Here is a 20984-nt window from a genome sequence, read left to right on the forward strand (position 1 = left end):
TTTGATGCTTCATTAGTTGCGTATAACACCCAGTGCACCATGCAATACGTGCCCTCCCTACTACCCATCACCAGGCTATCCCCTTCCCCCACCCCCTCCCCTCTGAAGTCCTCAGTTTGCCTCTCACAGTCCATAGTCTCTCATGTTTCATTCCCCCCTCTGATTACCCCCCTTTTCTTTATCCCTTTCTTCCCCTACCGATCCTCCTAGTTCTTATGTTCCATAGATGAGAGAAATCATATGATAATTGTCTTTCTCTGCTTGACTTATTTCACTTAGCATTATCTCCTCCAGTGCCGTCCATGTTGCAGCAAATGTTGAGAATTCGTTCTTTCTGATAGCTGAGTAATATTCCATTGTATATATGGACCACAGCTTCTTAATCCAGTCATCTGTTGAAGGGCATCTCGGCTCCTTCCATGATTTGGCTATTGTGGACAATGCAGCTATGAACATTGGGGTGCATATGGCCCTTCTCTTTACTACGTCTGTATCTTTGGGGTAAACACCCAGTAGTGCAATGGCTGGGTCATAGGGTAGTTCAATTTTTAACTTTTTAAGGGACCTCCACACTGTTTTCCAGAGTGGCTGTACCAACTTGCATTCCCACCAACAATGTAGGAGGGATCCCCTTTCTCCACATCCTCTCCAACAATTGTTGTTTCTTTTTTTTTTTTTTTTAATTTTATTTTATTATATTGTGTTAATCACCATACAGTACATCCCCAGATTCCGATGTAAAGTTTGATGCTTCATTAGTTGCGTATAACACCCAGTGCACCATGCAATACGTGCCCTCCCTACTACCCATCACCAGGCTATCCCCTTCCCCCACCCCCTCCCCTCTGAAGTCCTCAGTTTGCCTCTCACAGTCCATAGTCTCTCATGTTTCATTCCCCCCTCTGATTACCCCCCTTTTCTTTAGCCCTTTCTTCCCCTACCGATCCTCCTAGTTCTTATGTTCCATAGATGAGAGAAATCATATGATAATTGTCTTTCTCTGCTTGACTTATTTCACTTAGCATGTCACTCTTATCTTTGATTCTTTAATGTCTCAAAATAGCAGTGATTAAATTCATATAATTTATCTCACTTTCGACCATAAAAATAAGAATCACCATTTCTAAACCAACCCAGACTTGTAAAATCTTTAAAACACCTCTTGTTTTTGTACATTTATTCTTTAATTGTCTAGGTGTTTTTAAACCAAATATATATATATATATATATATATATGCAGAATTCAAACTGTTATCATAATATTATGAAAAAGAAATGCTACCCAGAACTCCATCTTCTTTTTCTTGGAAAATATTATAGATTTCATGGAAAAATATACTGCCATGTATAATCATTTTTTATTTGTCAGATAGGTGAGCATCATTATGGATGTTCCTGAGTTCCAATTAGAATAATAAAAATCTTCAGTGCTATCTCAAGGGGAAATTTTTTTTTTTTGAGACTAGTAAATTAAAAAGAAAAAACTCTCAAAGTAACTTGGACACCATATCATTCAGGCAAAATACATAACAATACTTGACTAGATTTTATTTCCATATCCCTTTAGTATTTTCTTTTTAATGAATCCTAATGTTCTCTTTGCATAAAGAAATTGTGTAATAAAATATAAGGTGCCTTCCTAAGTCAACATAATCGAGCATTACTAGCATCTGTTCAGGCTAAGGGCTGACTTAGGTATGACTTAGGGCATTTCTTTGCACAGCATATGCTGATAAAAGGCTTACCTTAAAGGGGAACCGGCCTGGCTCAGTCAGTAGAGCATGCAACTCTTGACCCCAGGGTCCTGAGTTCAAGCCCCACATTGGGTATGGAGCCTATTAAAAAGAAAAAAAAAAAAAGGCTTGACTGATAAACTGGTCAAGGGCATTGTGGGACTTATGTGTCCATTCATCCTCTTTATACAATTCAGTTATGATATGATTCCTCTTGTCCACACATGTTTCTGCTGCTAGTCACTGGAATCTCTCATCATGAAAACATTAAATAATATCTTAGTAAAAACACGTATCTACTTCATGTTAGTAAATAGTGATAACTATTCATATTGGAGTTTGTCTTATTAACATGAATTTAATCCAGTGGTATGGTTATTTGACTAACTACATGAAAAAGATTTACTGTTAAGTATGATGTCCTTGACAAAAATTCTCAGCATTCTCTTATAAATAATACATACCCGTCCTAGTTTATTCATCTGTAAAAGTAAATATAGCGGCACAAGTGTCTGACTCTTCAGCCCAGGTCTTGATCTCAGGGTTGTGAGTTCAATTCCTGTGTTGGGCTACTAAAAACAAAACAAAACAAAACAATAGAACTTAATTTCCCAGGGGGAAAATAAGTAAATACAGCACTTTTACATATCCATGGTCAATTTTTGCTACTTACTAGTTTGGTCCAATGTTGGCTTCATTTAATATTCTTATTTCTACTTAGAAGATATGATTTTTTTTTAATAATTAGACTAGTAGAGAAATAAGGCATGGTATGAAAGCTATCTTTTGTGGAGGAGGGATATTATATAGTTTTGTTTTGTTCTGTTTTGTTTTGCTTTTAACTTCCCAAAATTTACATTCTGCCCTATCTGGGTATTTTGCGGACAAAAGTACATGAAAGCTATTTATTTGATCACTCAGTGCTAAAACAGTAATGTAGCATTTATGATGGTTTGGTTGAAGACGATTTCATCTATCCTGACCTTTCTTACTCACTTAGGTATATACTTCCAACTCTCTCCCTTATCTTCACTATTGCAATGCCAATCAGCAGAAGAAAGGGGAGAATGAGCCAGAAGGAGATTGTCAATGTGCCATTTCAAGATGATAAAGCTGCAATGGTTGCTTCTTAGGATAACAACTCTAGCAGGCAGAAGTAAGATGTCAGGTTACAATTGTACCAGCTTGTGAAGGAATACCACGTGCACTAACACTGCAGTAGCTGACTGTCAGCCTCCTGTGACTGTCTCCAGGGACCTCAAGGAGAACTGAAGAAAAGAACTGGGAAAGCACTTAAGTGGAGGCATGCACACAATATTTTTGAATAATCAGATATGATAGAAACACCATATATTAAGATGACCTAAGAGTCTCTCTTGTGTCTATGTGGAAATCAGTAAGCCTTAATTCTTACGAACAAATGATACCTTACGATGCAGTTGCCCTGGCAAGCAGTATACGCCTTCTACTTTTGCCTAAAATTCCCTGTAAACTGATAAATTTCAGCTTCGCTCACAACAATCTGAAGTTCTGTCCCAGGCTATAGTCCTCAGTAAGACATGAACAAAGCATTTACTAAACTATTTGAGGAAGGCTTTTTTTTTTCAGTTGACAACCAGAACTTTGGAAATTCTTATCTCACTGCTTTTTCAGAGGAGAAGCTACTGATGTCAAAGGACTTGAACCTAGGCAAGCATAAACGTACTGTGAACAATTCAATTAGTGACACTTTTTAAATAAATTTAGCTGTGCCGGGTAATCTGCTGAATATAAAATGAATCCACATGTTCTGTTTATACTTGTAAGTTAGTAATTTTTAATTCCCATATATTGAAGAAAATTTCCCGTGGGGGCCAGTTTTCTGTCTCAGTATATTGGTCATGTTAGTATTTTGGCTCCAGATTCCATACCCCGACTTTCACCTGTCTGGCGAATCACTCTTATTCTTCAATCCTGCTCTTTGCATGTTTTTATACATTGATACATTCTGATTTAATATGAACAAAATAACCTTTTATGTTTTCTATTACAGCATAGATCACAAGGTAGTATGATTATATGTTTAAATGTCAGACTACATTATGAGAATGTGGGCTTTGAAAAAAGTAGTCAATATGTGTATTTTTTTAATTCTTAAAAATTAACATAAAATTTGTCCAATTTCTCCAATAATTGTCTTTGAATTATCAAATGAATCTTGAATATTGAATGGATGTTGAAAATATGCTACAATATACTTTTTGCAAATAGGATAAAACTAAAATATAAAATGATTTTTAAAAACAACTTCATGGGGCACCTGGGTGGCTGAGTTGTTAAGCGTCTGCCTTCGGCTCAGGTCATGATCCCAGGGTCCTGGGATCGAGCCCCTCATCGGGCTCCTTGCTCAGTGGGAAGCCTGCTTCTCCCTCTTCCACTCCCCCTGCTTGTGTTCCCTCTCTCACTGTCTCACTCTCTGTCAAATAAATAAATAAATTAATAAATAAATTAATAAATAAATAAAATCTTAAAAAAAATAAAAATAAAAACGACTTTGCTACTCATTTCTACCATTTTAAGTATAAAAATTAAATATCAAAAGTGCAATAATAGATACACTCATGAAAATGCTATAAGTAAAAAAAAAGGGAAGATTTTTAAAAAGAGAAGAGAAAATTTTCATGGCCATAATAAAAAATGGTGAGAAAAGGTTTCCTCAAGTAAAAATTAAGTAAACAATCCATCAGAAGTATACATTGTATTATGTGGTCCTTTAAGCTGGAAAATAGTACTCCATAGCTAGATTTTGAGCAGCTGAGAAACATGATTTGGATTGTGTTTTATAGATATTAATTCAGTGCCTGCACAAAATTCAACCAAGAAGGTAGAGCCTGGCAACAGAATGCAGTTAAAAGGGGTGGTTTAAGAGTTAGGAAGACTCGGGGGGCGCCTGGGTGGCACAGCGGTTAAGCGTCTGCCTTCAGCTCAGGGCGTGATCCCGGCGTTCTGGGATCGAGCCCCCACATCAGGCTCCTCTGCTAGGAGCCTGCTTCTTCCTCTCCCACTCCCCCTGCTTGTGTTCCCTCTCTCGCTGGCTGTCTCTCTCTCTGTCAAATAAAAAAAAAAAAAAAGAGTTAGGAAGACTGAAGAACATGGGAGAATCAAACACCGTAGTTAGTAAAGGATGAATTAAAAATGCAAGCACACAGCTTATAAGACAAGATGTAGAAGAGTAATTTATAAATGAAAATAGAGGGGCGCCTGGTGGCTCAGTCGTTAAGCATCTGCCTTCGGCTCAGGGCGGGATCCCAGAGTCCTGGGATCAGGCTCCCTGCTCNTAAATAAAACCTTTAAAAAAAAAGAGGAAGACTGAAGAACACGGGAGAATCAAACACCGTAGTTAGTAAAGGATGAATTAAAAATGCAAGCACACAGCTTATAAGACAAGATGTAGAAGAGTAATTTATAAATGAAAATAGAGGGGCGCCTGGTGGCTCAGTCGTTAAGCATCTGCCTTCGGCTCAGGGCGGGATCCCAGAGTCCTGGGATCAGGCTCCCTGCTCTGCTGGGAGCCTGCTTTTTCCTCTCCCACTCCCCCTGCTTGTGTTCTCTCTCGCTGGCTGTCTCTCTCTCTCTGTGTCAAATAAATAAATAAAATCTTTAAAAAAAGAGAAAAAAAAGAAAAAAAGAGGTTTGGTTTGTTTTGATATTTAGTTTGGTTATTAACACCTTAACAGACTGAGAAAGAGGAAGACATTTCATAGATAAGTTTTCAGTACAAAAACTTGTCAAATGTTACCCATTTTCTATTAGAGTTTTTTAAAATATAATATCTTAATTATTTTTTAAAAATCTTTTATTGTATTTCCATAGAAAAAGAGAAAAAAGCAACTAAGTAATTTTAGCTTTTGCATTGCTTAGTGTACCTTTACTGGAATAATAATTTTGATACATAAAAATCATAGTAATAATTTCAGAAATAACCTGCTCTTTTTAAAATATAAAGAAAGAAGGGTGGTAATCCACTAATTTTCTTAATTAGCTGAGGCATTTTAGAATGTTAATTATAACTTCTTTATAGTATACCCTATTGCTTTTTTTTAACCAAATGACTACAACCTAAGGCACTGAGTGCATGACTAACCGGCCATTTTTCTCTCAGGGGATTTCCCAATGCTCCTATATCATCCTACATTACTTTTTGGTTTTGTTGAATTAAATATCAGGTTTCAATTCCCTTTTTCCATCCATCATGTAATTGCATGGAGAAAACAGGATGATATCTAGCCCTCATTAATTCCTTCATCAGACTCAAAGTTAATTTTATTTGCTATTTTCTCACTAATAAATGTAATTATACTCACAGGTAGCAATAAAAATATACTTGTTCACTCACAGACAATTTCTTAAGAAGGACTAATTGTATAAAATAACTTGGCTTTAATTTTAAGATTTTATTCATTCGAAATATTAACCTGTACACATGCACACCTCATAAATGAACAAGTTACCCATCTTTCTCTTCTACGTATCATTTTATTTCTCTAAGCAATTGCTAGAAAATAGAATAAAACCTGTGATTTTATTTTAAAAATAACAATATACTAGAAATATACTAGAAAAGAAAAAATAACGATATACTGAAATGGGGGGACCCTGACTGTAACACAGAACTGGATAGGCAAATGTAGGGGGCAACGGAGGGGAGTGAGTTTGCATGCACATAATCAGGGAAGGCAAAGTGATGTTTAACTGATTAACTTCGCAATGAGAAGCAATTCAATGCTACAGAAATCCCAGTTTTCCAGATATTAGAACAATAAGTCTGCATGAAGAAATACTTTTTAAACTTCATTGGGATAGGGGTAAGAAGTTTCCATTGCTCATGGTCTAGAAACATCATTTTTACATAAAATGAATAAATGCAAAATTCCATGAATCCCAAACATTAAAGAGAACATCACTGCAACCCTGCCTGAGGACAAAAATGAAGTATAAAAATGCCATAAAGTTCTTATCTTAAGCTTATAAAGATGTATCATAAAGGGTAGAAAAACAGACTCTGGTAGATTAATGTCAACTCTCTCTCTCTCTCTCTCTCTCTCTCTATATATATATATATATATATATCAAAAGGAAACATTTAATAAATACTTTAGAAAGATATTTAGGAATCTCTATGGTATGACCCTAACACAGATGTCTTTTTAGTCTCCTATTTAATTCTATTTTTTGTACTTCATGATACACTTAGAATACATTATTTGAGATATCCTGAACTGATTTCCTGAACACATTTATTGCTAAAAATCTTCATCAGCACAGAATACCCTAAAATTCTGTTTTAAAATATCCATATTGTTTGAATTCTTTTGAGCGTTTTCAAAGAAAGTTGCTTTTGCATTTAGCATACCTCACGTTTAATTTTTATTTTATTGCTTTAGTCGTAGCTTATTTGCTAGAAACATGCTGTATTTGTCTTTGATGATTTTTTTTTCTGTTCTTGTTAGTACCTCTCATATGCTTTTTTAAAAATATTTTATTTATTTATTTGAGAGAGAGAGAGAGAAGGAGAGAGCATGAGTAGTGGGAGGGGCAGAGGGACAGGGAGACACAGACTCCATGCTGAGCAGAGAGCCCAATGCGGAGCTTGACATCAAGGACTATGAGATCATGACCAGAGCCGAAGGCAGACACTTAAGCCGACTGAGCCACCCAGGTGCCCCTCACAGTAGTTTTAAATATGTATACTCAAACATACTCAATTAATAAAAAAAATACTAAATTTAAATAATATCTAGGATAACAGAAGATGTAGTACCTCTCATGGGGATGAAATATGTTGCAGTATGGAGAGGAGAGTGTCAAGATATTGTAGGAAGTTTGGTTCCAATGTAATTTTTCACAAAAATAGAAAAAAATCCTAAAATTCATATAGTACCACAAAAGACTCAAAATAGCCAAAGCAATAATTGATCAAGAAGATCAAAATGGAGGTATTCCACTTCCTGATTTCAAATGATATTACAAAGCTATCGTAATCAAAACAGTATGGTACTTGCATTAAAAACAGATTCATTGACCAAGAGAACAGATCTGAGAGCCCAGAAATGATCCCACATATATACAGTCAACTAATCTTTAACAAAAGCACCTAGAAATGGGGAAAAGATAGTTTCTTCAGTAAACGGTGCTGGGAAAACTGGATATCCACAGGCAAAGAAAGAAAGAGAGAAAGGAAGAAAAGAAAGAAAGAAAGAAAGAAAGAAAGAAAGAAAGAAAGAAAGAAAGAAAGAAGAAAAAGAAAGAATAGAAAGAAAATAGAGAGAGAGAGGGAGGGAGAAAGGGAGGCAGGGAGAAAGGGAGAGAGGGAGGGAAGGAAACTGGGATTACATCTTCATGATATATAAAAATCAACCCAAAATGGATTAAAGATTTAAACATAGGACCTAAAACCATAAGATATCTAGAAGAACACATAAAGAAAAAACTTGACATTGGTCTAGCAATCATCTTTTTTGGTATAACACCAAAAGCACAGTCAGCAAAAGCAAAAGTAAACCAGTAGGACTACATCAAACTAAAAAGCTTTTGCACAACAAAGGAATCAATCAATAAAATGAAGAGACAACCTACAGAATGGGAGAAAATATTAGCAAACCATATATTTGATAAGAGATTAATATTAAAAATATAAGGAATTTCTACAACTCAATAGCAAAACAAAACAAAACAACCCAATTAAAAAATAGGCAAGGAACTGAACGGTCGTTTTTCCAAATAAATGGACAACGGGGATGTGGAAAGGAAATCAGTATCACTAATAATTAGGGAAATGCAAATCAAAACCATAATAAGATATCTCCTACCTGTTAGGATGGCTACTAGTTAAAAAAATAAAACATTAGTGAGGATGTGGAGCAAAAGGAACCCCAGCACTTTATTTGTGGGAAAGTAAATTGGTACAGCATTGTGCTAAATAGTGTGGAGGTTCCTCAAAAAATTAAAAATAGAACCACTCTATGATCTAGTAATCCCATTTCTGGGTATTCAAAGGAATTGAAATCAGGATTTTGAAGTGATATTTGAGCCCCCATGTTTATTGTACCATTTTTCACAATAACCAAGATATGGAAACAACCTCAATGCCCATTAATGAATGAATAAAGAAGATGTGGTATATACATACAACAGAAACCTTAAAACAGAAGGAAAATCTCCCATTTGTGATGGCAATTAGAGGACATTAGGCTAAGTGAAATAAGCCAGACATGGAAAGACATGAGATATATATTCTCACTTGTATGTGGAATCTAAAATAGTAAAACTCATAGAAGCAGAGAGTAGAATGTTAATTGCCAGGGAGCAGGTAGAGGGGAAAATGGAGAAGTAATGGTCAAATGGTACAAATTTTCAGTTATGCAGGATAAACATGTTCTAGAGATCTACCCTACTAGAGTGTCCATAACTAACGGTACTGTATTGTATACTTATACTTTTCTAAGAGACTAGATCTTATGTTAAGTGTTCTTACCACAAATAATAATAATAAAGAGGGTGGAAGGAAACTTTGGGAGGCAATGGATGATGTTGATGGCTTCAAAGATGTATACTTATCCCCCAATTCATCGAGTTGTATATATTAAATATTAACAGCTTTTAAATGTCAAAAACAAACAGAATGAAAGCTCTGTTAATAAGGGTTCTAGTGGAATACAGTAACTGTATTAGGGCTTCGTGTGAAGAGATCAGAGAAGAATATTTTAGGCTAGTGTACAGGGAGCTCTAAGCTTTCAGAAAGACAGATGAAAAAACATATTTTTCAAAACTTTCTAAGACAGGGAACACCCCATTTATCTTAATTTTCTCTAATCTAGCAAAATCTCAATGTAGAATACATTATAATCACATGTCCTTAAATATGATTGTTACGGGCCTTTTGTGACTAATGAAGGGATGTATTTCAACAGCGAAGATGCTAGTGAGGTATTGATATTTGAAAAGGATTTGCTTTATTAATACAACAAAAGAGAAACTAATATCTCAAGAATCTTCTAGTAATAGGTAAATTTTGGCACAGTTGCTATATTAGAGACTACTTTATTATATTAGGTTTTACAAATATGTTAAGATATCAATGCCTTTCAAGTTTTCTTGCAAAGTTTTTGGTGTTAAATACCCTTTGTACAGCTGACAATACTCACTCACTACATAGTTCTGATGCTGGGCTCTGAAGGTCATGTTCATAGTCCTGTATGACCGCCCATCCTGCACCTTCTCTTCACGACATCAAGGAGACTGGGACGGTGGTTTCTAGTATTCCTGGAGGCTACTCTCACTTGTGGATGTTTAGCATAAGCTAACCTGAAATCAGAGAGACAGTTATGTAACAGTACAGTTTACCCACATAAAGTTATGACACAAAATTCAAATGAAACGAATCCTCAACTTCAACAAGTAGTCTTTCTAATACCACATGGAATTAAAGAAAGTGTGTCAGAGGGGAAATCAAAGTATGGAGAAGCAGTTTTAACGGATTGCAAATATCATCACTCTTTTGTACAACTTAAAAAAATACATGACCACGCAAGGACGCTCACTGATGGAAGTCCTCACAGAGCCCAGGAAGGAGCTGCCTTAAGTGGGCTGCTGGAAAGATGAACCTCATCAGCTCCCGAGTAAATGTACCTCAGAGTAGCAGCTGGAAATAACCGCACTAAAAAGCAAACAGGAATGGAGGTGCCATGGGGAAAAAGACAGCAGAAAGACGCAAGGCTGGGCTTAAAAAGGCAGCTTTGAGCTTGGGGCAAATGCTGAGCCAGTGACTCGGAGGAGTGGAGTTTGAGCATAAGTATCACGGCTTAGGCATTTCAATTTGTACTCCTTTGCAAAATTGCCTGAGTGACCGTGACATCTGAATTAATGGAAATCACTCCACTTTACAGATATTTATTGAGTGCCTATTATGCTCAATGTACTGGCTATTTTTTCCCAATCTATATGGCAGTTCAGGATAATGGGATTACACATTATGAAGGTTATAAAAAAGAGAAGGGGGCTATATTATGAGAGCCTTAAGATGTAAACTAGGTATAACAGTTGATATAATGGAGGAAATTATTTTCTGTATTTGAGGGGATCAAATTTCAAGTAGGATATATAGTTTGAAGAGTCTTGAAAATAAATAGTTTTAAGAGAAAAAAATCCAATGATGATAAGAGAGACAGCAACATGAATATATTTGTTTTGGAAGTTAAAATTTGCAGAGATATACCCCAGCATGCAAGAGTTTTGACAATCTCTGAACAAATATTCCTTGCCGACTTCAGCTGCATTTATCTCCCAAACACATGGCTCACCTTCAGACTCTTGTGTCTTTCTCCTTTAGTTCTCTATGGCAGGAATGCCCCTCTCGTTCACCTCTGCCCAGTTACCTCCTATTTATCCTTCAGTGTTGCTCTCCTGGAAGCTCTTTCTGCCTTGTTCATAACATAATAAATTACTCTTTCCTATGCGTTTTCATAGCATTTTGTATATCACATTTTACTATAGTGATTTTGTGTCTAACTCTGCCTATTAAACTGAGGTCTTTGAGGTTTGGGGTAATGGTTAATTCATCTTTGTAACCCCTATGTGCTTAGCACAGTACTTTGCATTCAGAGGTACTCAATAAACATTTGATGAATGAATGAAGGAAGGGAATTTAAAAATATGCAATGGTTTTGCCAATATCCCTTACGGGTCTTCTTTCATTGCTGTTGTATTCATGAGAAAAATTGCAGTTAAATTCATTCTATTTTATATTGTATCTTACTAAAAAAAATACAAACTTACTGAAGTACAAAAACAAAGAAACAAAACACTAAGAATATATATACATATGTACATATGCCTAAAGAAAATATGTTCCAGAACACATTTCTCATAAACTAAGAAAATAAAAATATACAAATCTGTTGAAATTGCTAAATACTCTATATTCCCTGCTGCCTCTATATTAATCTGCTTGCATTTTTATTAACATTATAGAAGAATAGGAAAGTAAAGTGAGTTTTGATGTAGTCTACCTAAATATACATATTATTGCTTTCCTTTCCAAGACCTATAATGATTAAAAGTGTTAAAAAAATTGGTTGATGAATTATGGTCAACTTCATCAAGTGGTGCATTTATAAATTATTTTTAAAGATTTATATATATATATATATATATACATATATATATACACACACACACACACACACATATGAGAGAGAGAGAGAAAGTGTATGCAAGCGCACACACACAGGCGGTGGGAGGGGTAGACGGAAAGGGAGAGAGAGAATCCTCTGAGCATGGAGCCTGACAAGGGTTCAATCTTACAAACCTAACATCATGACCTGAGCTGAAATCAAGAGTCAAACGCTTAACTGACTGAGCCACCCATTGTACTGATAAATTCTAAAGAAGGATAATAAAACAAGTGATATTAAAATCTACTCTCTCCCTCTTAAAAAACCCACAAAAAGAACACCTTCAATTTTACTGGAATGACGCCGACGAACATATCAATGTGCAAACCCTTACGAAATTGAGTGCAAAGTGAAAAATGCAATTTAAGGTATTAACTGTACTGCATGGAGTTTCTCCTCCTGAAAATTGGAGAAACATAACACATTGTTTGCAATATATGCAAAGGACATTGGAAAACCATTTAGTTGTGAGAGGGAAGGGCTTTCTGAGATTTAGCAGGCTAGTGTTGAATTTCTTACTATAGTTGACCCTTGAACAACATGAGTTTGAAGATACATGTCTACTTGCTGCACATTTTTAAAAGTTCACAGCGAATGCCACAAGGCATGTATTTACAACGGCCCATCCCAGTCTCCCGGGACCCAATAGATGGCCCCTGGAACAAAGGTCACACCTGCTGCCCCTCAGTAGCCAGTGAGGCCCTTAGAGCTTCTCAGCAGCAACCAAGGGCCACAGGAAGGAAAAGGGCCACAAGTTGCCCTGTGTGCCATGTGGTCGGGTCGAGCAGCCCAGGACTGGCAGGTGCAGTTAGACTGAGTTGGAGGAACATGTCCAGAGGGCAGAGATGGCGCTGCATAAGGAGTTCTATACCACTGATGCCCCTGCCCTCCAAGTTATCCGTGAGCCCTGCTCCAGGCTTCTGAGCCAAATGCAGATCCTTCATAGCAGCGGCTGGCCCTGCGGTCTCCTGAGGCCGGTGTACTCATATGTGGGCACAGCTGCTACTGGCCACGGGCTGCTGGTATACCTCTGGGTGGATGGGGCAGCTGTACCAAGCCTCTAGGCTACTGTCACTGGTCACAGGCCTACCTGGGGGCTGCTGCTGCTGAGCCCAGGCCACATGTTGTGGAATGTGGCCATCCACAGCCAGGTCTGCAGCCACCAGGGCCCCTTTCCCAGCCAGGCCTGGCCCCCATACAGCTGGATATTTTATGTACACAGTATTGTAAATGTTATTTTCCTTATGATTTTCTTAATAACATTTTATTTTGTCTAGCTTACTTTATTGTAAGGATATAGCATATAACACATGTAACATACAAAATATGTGTTAATCAACTATTTATGTTATTGGTAAGGCTTCTGGTCAACAGTAGGTTATTAGTTAAGTTGTTGGGGGATCAAAAGCTACAGGGAAATTTCCAACTATGCAGGGGTTGGCACCCCTAACCCCTAGTTGTTCAAGGGTAAACTGTACTGTTACATTAATTTTTCCTGTTAATTCTAATTTAACTTCAAAACTTTGGTATGAATCATAATGTAACATGACATACATTATGAATATATAGGGTGCGCTCTGGATGACCGCTTCTTATTGCAAGTCAAATTCTTAGACCTATAATCCAAATGTCCATAGACGATTTCTTCTATTTGCTGAGTAAGAGACAATATTAATTTTATAAACAAATTCTGTTCCCACCTTGCTCTTGCCACGTCCTGAACTTTATTTCTAAACTATACCCAATTATTTTTGTGTGTAACTGGAGATGTCATGAAACCTAGTCTCAATCTTCTCCTTGAAGATGCGCTTCCCTCCTGAGTGATCTGCTTAGCTTCCACAACTTCTTTTACTTACTTACTTATTTATCTATCTACCAGAGAGAGAGAGAGAGAGCATAAGCAGGGGGAGTGGCAGGCAGAAGGAGAAGCAGGCTCCCCGTTGAACAAGGAGCCCGATGTGGGACTCAATCCCAGGACCCTGGGATCATGACCTGAGCTGAAGGCAGACGCTTCACCGACTGAGCCACCCAGGCATCCCTGCTTCCACAACTTCTAATGCTCTTGAAAAATTGTGTCAGTCTGTGATGGCTGTAATTACTCACCCCTATCTACCAGAAGCTGTACCTCTTCCACAGCGCTACCCAGGCCCTCAGGGAGCCGGAGCAGGGCACTGGAAAGGAATGGGCTCATCCCAGCTCTTGTCATCAGCTCTCACATCGACAACGCTTGTGCCTCTAGTTTCAAATGTACTCATCTTAAATTCAAAAGCTTACTCAGTGTGGCTCAAAACAAAAAAAGGCTCAGATCGGAAACTGGCAGAAATGTCATGCCCTTTATTTCCTTGTCTATCTTTCTTCTCGAGACTTCTGTACACACATACACACACACACACACACACACACACACTCAAATAGGTTAAAAAAAAACTTAAACAACTAAACACATTTTTAAGTTTTTTTTTTTTTTTCTTTCAACCCAAGCGAAGTCCTCTCGCCTGCCAACACATGTGAATCGTTATTGGAAAATTTGCCTTCTACCAATTCAGCAAAGAGCTACATCTTGGATAAACTAAATGCATTATTTTTTCTCATGTCGTATACTGGGCACCAAAAGGGAAAAACTATCATAGTATACAACTATTCCTTTTATTTTGAATCACTTTAAAATTATTTTTACAGAGTCAGTTAAAAAAAAAATTAGGTGAGGGGCGCCTGGGTGGCACAGCGGTTAAGCGTCTGCCTTCGGCTCAGGGCGTGATCCCGGCGTTACGGGATCGAGACCCACATCAGGCTCCTCCGCTGTGAGCCTGCTTCTTCCTCTCCCACTCCCCCTGCTTGTGTTCCCTCTCTCGCTGGCTGTCTCTATCTCTGTCAAATAAATAAATAAAATCTAAAAAAAAAAAAAAAATTAGGTGAATGGATGGTGGTCCAAGAGAAGAAATTCAGCCCTACAGGTCCACATTTGTAACAACAACCACAGATGACTTACTAAAGGATTGAATGAGTTAACATTCATAAAGTACCAATAATGGTATCTTGCCATAGTAAGTGTATAGATGACAGATGTAGCAATAGTTTGATTTGTGCTGGCAGAAATGTGCCCGGGGGAAGTAGAAGAAAGAGAAAAAGAAAACAACACAACAAAACACTACACATTCCAGCCTGGCTTATGTCAATGTATTCTTCAATATCACTCTTCCTACCTAAGGATTTTTTTTTTTTTTTTAAGAGAGAAAGTGTGAGGTGGGGGAGGCGGTTTGCACAGAGAGAGATGGAGAGAGAATATTAATGCATGGAGCTCACAACCCTGAGATCATGACCTGAGCCGAAATCAAGAGTCTGACACTCAACTGACTGAGCCACCCAGGTGCCCCCCGCCCCGATCTAAGGATTTTGAGGTTGCTCCATTAGCTCCAATCCCTCAGCTCAGATTCAGGCTTATGTAGGTTGCATCAGAACAATGCACAGAACATTGTTTATACAACTACAAGTCACTCAGCTGTTTCTTTCAGCTCACCTTCTGATTCCAATAATGACACTTTGCCTCTGGGGTTTTTGATCATTCTAGCTTCAGGTAGCAGATGTCGACCATGTGCTGCTGTTTGGTTTGGTTTTCAAAACATTCCATCTCCTCTCCAGTCTCTGACTTCATGGTGGCAATCTGAGTTATAAACAAAGATTTTTTAAGTAAACCTATACTTAAGAAAAGCATTTTAAAGTTTATGTTTTCACAGCAGTTGCCCCAGTTTACAATCCTACAAGCAATGCAAGAGATTTCCAGCTGATCTGCTTTGTCTATACGGACAGCTTAATTTCCTATTTTTAATTTTTGATGTTCCTTTAATCACACAACTATATAGTACCCATCATTGCTGAGAGTTTCGAGCAGGTGCGGAACCTCACAGTCTAACTTGAGCAAAAGACAAATTTAGAATAAATGCAGGTCGAAAAGAGTTACTTTTATGTTGAATGATATGTGGTAATAAACTATACAATTTCTCCCAATCTATCTTTTGAATATATTGTATCATTATTGGAAAACAATAATAAACCATAATTTTTCTTTTCCTTTGTGAAAAGATTTTCAAATCTGAGAAACCCCTGCTTCATTTATTATTTAAAGGCAGATGCATTTTTTTCAAATTGAATGAACAGAATTCTGTGTGATACAATGTTTGCAAATACATATAATATTATGCTAATATTCATATATTCATATTTAAGAACTGAACAGAAATTAAGAACTTTTACATAATTACTACTCAAAAATGGCAGAGCTTTTTTTTATTGCAATGATTTCTAATCAACAAATACTGGAAAGTGCTACAAATTACAGATTTTTGAAGAATAATGTTAATGTTTTGTGTAAGTCAGATCTAAAATTGAAGAATACAGCATATGATGTGAGTGAAAATAACAGGTAAATACATCAAATAACAAAAATGAGCTTAAAAAGTGAAGATAATTAGTTAAATAGTTGAAAAAAACACACTCACCAACTTGCATAGTTCCTTCCAATCAACTTATAAACATTTCTGGTATTCTCTACTGGAAATTCTCATTTCTTTAAAACATCTTGATATAATATATGGGGTTTCGTAGATATAAATGTAGTATTATACAAACACACACAAATACAAATGTGAATATATACTTTCAATGTATTCTCATCTTCTCTCATAGAAGATTACACTAAAACAAGTCATGAGAAATGCAAACCACTCCTATTGGGGTTTAAGTATGAGGTAACAATGGTGTCCCATGCACAGAATCATTACATAGTGGAGACCCCAGCAGGCCATCCGCACACTTGCTGTTACAGTCATTGAAGTTGCCTAGGGGTGGGTAGTGGGTGTGACGGACCTTAAGTTAACTTGTACGCCACATGCTTACCAGGTCTCCAAAGCTTGATACACTCATCACCTGAGCTGTTTTGTTTAATTTGGAAATAATGGTTTACTCTTCTGTGTCAAAAAGAAATTCCTTCAATTTGATTTTATGATTTTTAGGAGCTTGACTGCACAATACAGTTTAGGAAAGAAACAATGCAGAACTCCATCTATATTTCCTTGTATGCATGAAGAGAAAATTATTTATATTAGAAACAGTTATATTAAGCTAATTCTTTCCTAAGGCAATGATTTTATTTGTAAAGGGACAGGAGGAGAAGGGAGGGTAATTACAGTATCTTGTGATACAATCAAATTTAAAAAAGGACTACCATATCAGCAGTAATAAAAATAACCATCATTTCATTCAAAGTCAAATGAAAGAGAGAAATGTATTTAGCAAACTTTCCTTCCCAAATTCTCATTGGTAATTTTCCTTACTGTTTTCCTCATCAAATTTAAGACCTCTGTTCGTCATTCAGTTTGATGTATGAGAATATATTATTTGATATACTGCCAATGTAGGAGAGTATCATAAAGGTACATTTTCCTTCATGCCCATGAAAATTTTAGAAAGGTGATATGTTTCTTTCTATTATTTCTAAAGGAAAATCAAAAGTAAAAAAGTAAAACCCTTTCACGTGGTTCTGGAATAAGACAAAAACAAAATTAAAACAGCGTTTTAATACTGAGTGGCCATGTTGAATTTATGAATGTCCAAAGCCACATTTTCATTAGAAATATAAATACATATAGACAAGGCTTTTTTCCCCCCTCTTTTTTCCATTTGGGAAAAGGGTCAAGCCGACAGTACCTAACCACCACGCTGAAAAGATTTGGACCTCTTCCCTCTGGCAACTGGCTTTCCATTTCCTTGAGATGCTGGGTCTAGTTCTGCTGTGTGAAAGAAATATTAGATTGTCTGTAACTTGGACTTGGGTGAAAATGGCAGAAAGCTTTACTTTTTAAAACATGTTTAGCTATTCTATAGAATATAATGTGTAAACATGAAAAGTAAAACTGAAGTCCATAGTATTATAACATGACCTATAAGTAAAAAGATGTAGATTGTGATATTCTGCCACCTGACAGTAATTAGTTTACACGTGATCATGGATGCCTTTATATTTTAGGAGATCTACCTAAGAGTTAAAATATGTTCATTTGTTGAATTTTTTAAAGTAAGACCAGGTAAGAGGGAAGAACAACAGGCAGCACATTAATAAAAATGTCCTTAAATTTTATTGATAGATATTTATTTTGTGAAGCAGAGTGGTGTGCACCAGTTAACCAATCTCAAGGCAGGACTCTAAACACCTTTGCCCATGGCATCTTGCTCTCGCAGTTGCCAAGGAAACCACAACACACTCAAGCAGTGGACAGAACAATGCTTGCTTACGTCCATAGACAAGAGACAGAGGAAAATCAGCTTCAATGGTGTGTGTGGGTCCCCCATGACAGCTGGTCTGCCCTACACCCACCCTTCTTGTGTGACAGTGGAAGGAGCCTTTCCCCACTCTGCAGAGAGGAGATATAACAGTGGGGTTGGCCAGGGACCGTATGACACAGTCACTTCAGGCAGAGACAAAAGAGCATCCATGAAGACGAAATAGGGGAAGATATTCCCACACGAGATGATAAGCGCAACAGAGACTATGTGGGCTCTTTATGTTTTGATAAGGTCCAAGGCCCATTCTTATGCAGAAGAGTAGAGGCATGAGACCACATGCAAGGGACTCACTTTTCCAACATGCTCCATGTTAAAATTTTCACAGATTTCCATGCCATTTCAATTGTCATTATATTTCATGTTTACTATTATTTTGGCAGAACTTTTTAGTAAAATTACCTCGGTCTGATGGTGTATGTATAAGTATGAGTAGATTTTTTCAAAAATTACTGAATCAAATACTTTAAAAATTTAGGACATACTTATATTTCCTGATTATATTTTCATAAAAAATTCCATTTTATTCCAATTTGACAAAATATTGGCAAAGATATTTCCATTATTTTCCTTTTTTTAAAGGCTCTGCTATGTCTCTAGTTATGCTCATTTTTCTCACTCTGAATACAGTATCAGTTTTTTTTCCTTCTCTATTATTGATAAATCCATTCCAGATTTGGTTTATTTTAGTATTCATCAAATATCTAGCATTGAACTGCTGAATTCCTTGTTGTATTCTTTTTTATTTCATTAATCTTTGTCCTTTTTATTAATTTCTTCCTTCTATATTACTGGACTAATTATGCAGACTTTAAAATTTTTTTATTATTTTATTTTTTTAATGATTTTTTTTATTATATTATGTTAATCACCATACAGTACATCCCCGGATTCCGATGTAAAGTTCGATGCTTCATTAGTTGCGTATAACACCCAGTGCACCATGCAATACGTGCCCTCCTTACTACCCATCACAAAATGTCTTTTTCTAGATTAGCATTTGAGATTTTACATTTCCCCTACAAGTATCTATTAGCCTGTAACCCACAAATGAACCATATAGCATTTTCATTATTGTTTTAAATGTGTTATAATTTGCATCGTGATCTCACCTTTACTTATGAGTGTTTAAATTGTGACTCTCCTGTTTCAACTTTTTAGAAAAGTTGGATTTGTTAAAATTTGTCTTGTAAGTGATTTACAAATTATTTCATTAAGGCTGGAGATTGTGGTCTGTATCATATAATATATTTAAGCTTGCTAAAAACAACTTTATTGTTGTTATATAACAGACTTATACATCATCATTTTTGGTAAGTATTTCATGTGTGGTTGAGAATGAAATTCATTTTATATTTGTTCGATATGTCTTTATATGTCCATTGAGCTTAAAGTGTGTAGATTGAGTTTTCTATATTCTTACTATTTTTTCCTAGTTTTGTAGATTAAGTCTTTTGTATTCCTAACTGTTCTTTTAAAAGATTTATTTATTTATTTGAGAAAGAGAGAGAGTGAGGCGAGGGGCAGAGGGAAAGAATTCCCAAGCAGACTCCCTGCTGAATGCAGAGCCTGACCTGGGGCTTAATCCCATGACCCATGAGATCATGACCTGAGCCAAAACTGAGTCTGATGCTCAATGGACTGAGCCACCCAGGTGCCTCCTAACTGTCCTTTTTTAAAATCTATTTGAGCAATCAACTAATGAAAGTGGTACGTTAAGATCTCTCACTATAATTGTGCATTTGGACATAAAACATATTGAATATGTGTTATATGATTGTAATGAGATATCACTTTGTAATTTTCTGGTGAAGTTAGATAGTTTGAATTATGGAGCCCCAGAGTATTCTTTCCCACAAAGTCTATTGTCTAACATTCCAATTATCCCTTGTTGCGTAAAAAAGATCACCCCAAAACTTAGTGACTTAAAACAACATTTACTTGGAGCACGGATCTTTAACTTGGGCAGTTTTCAGTGAGAACAGTCCATCTCTGCTCCACTTGGTTTCATCTGGGTTGATCTGAAGCCTGGGAACTAGAATCATCTGAAGGTTTTTTCATTCACATTTCAAACAGCTGATGCTGGCTATCTACTGGCTTAGTAGCTGTTGACAAAATCACCATCTCACAGCCTCTCCATGTAGCTTGGACATCCTTACATGAGGTTTGGATACAAAAGCAAGCATCTTGATAAAAAGAGAGTGCTATTTGTAAATTGTTCCACTTTTCAATCTTCAGGTTCCCAGGCCAGAACATGGGCTTTGCATACATTCTCCCAAAGAAGCTGTATAAACTTCCCAGAGACTGGAAAATACTCTCATCGTCCCCTCCTCCATGGAAACACATGCTCTCCAGTAGAGGTCTTCTCTTGCTTTCCAATTTTTTCTGGTAATTACTTTTTGTATCATATCCAGGTTTTATAGTTCATTTTGCAGGAGTGTCATCTAATAGGCGGTTATTTCATTGTACTTGAAGCAGAAACTACAAAATTTGTAATATTGGAATTTGAGAGTATGTGTGGCAAGCATAGGTTGCCTGTGGGATTTTTTTTTTTTTAATTTCTGAACTCTCAATTCTATCGTGTATAAATCTACCCTTATTCCAGTACAACACAACATTGATCATTATATCTTTATAGTAAGATTTGAAGTTGCAAATTATAGTAAGATTTGAAATTGGGAAGAGTCCTCCAATTTTCTTTTTA

This window comes from Ailuropoda melanoleuca, chromosome 1 (assembly GCF_002007445.2).
Source record: "Ailuropoda melanoleuca isolate Jingjing chromosome 1, ASM200744v2, whole genome shotgun sequence".
In the NCBI taxonomy this organism is placed as follows: Eukaryota; Metazoa; Chordata; class Mammalia; order Carnivora; family Ursidae; genus Ailuropoda; species Ailuropoda melanoleuca.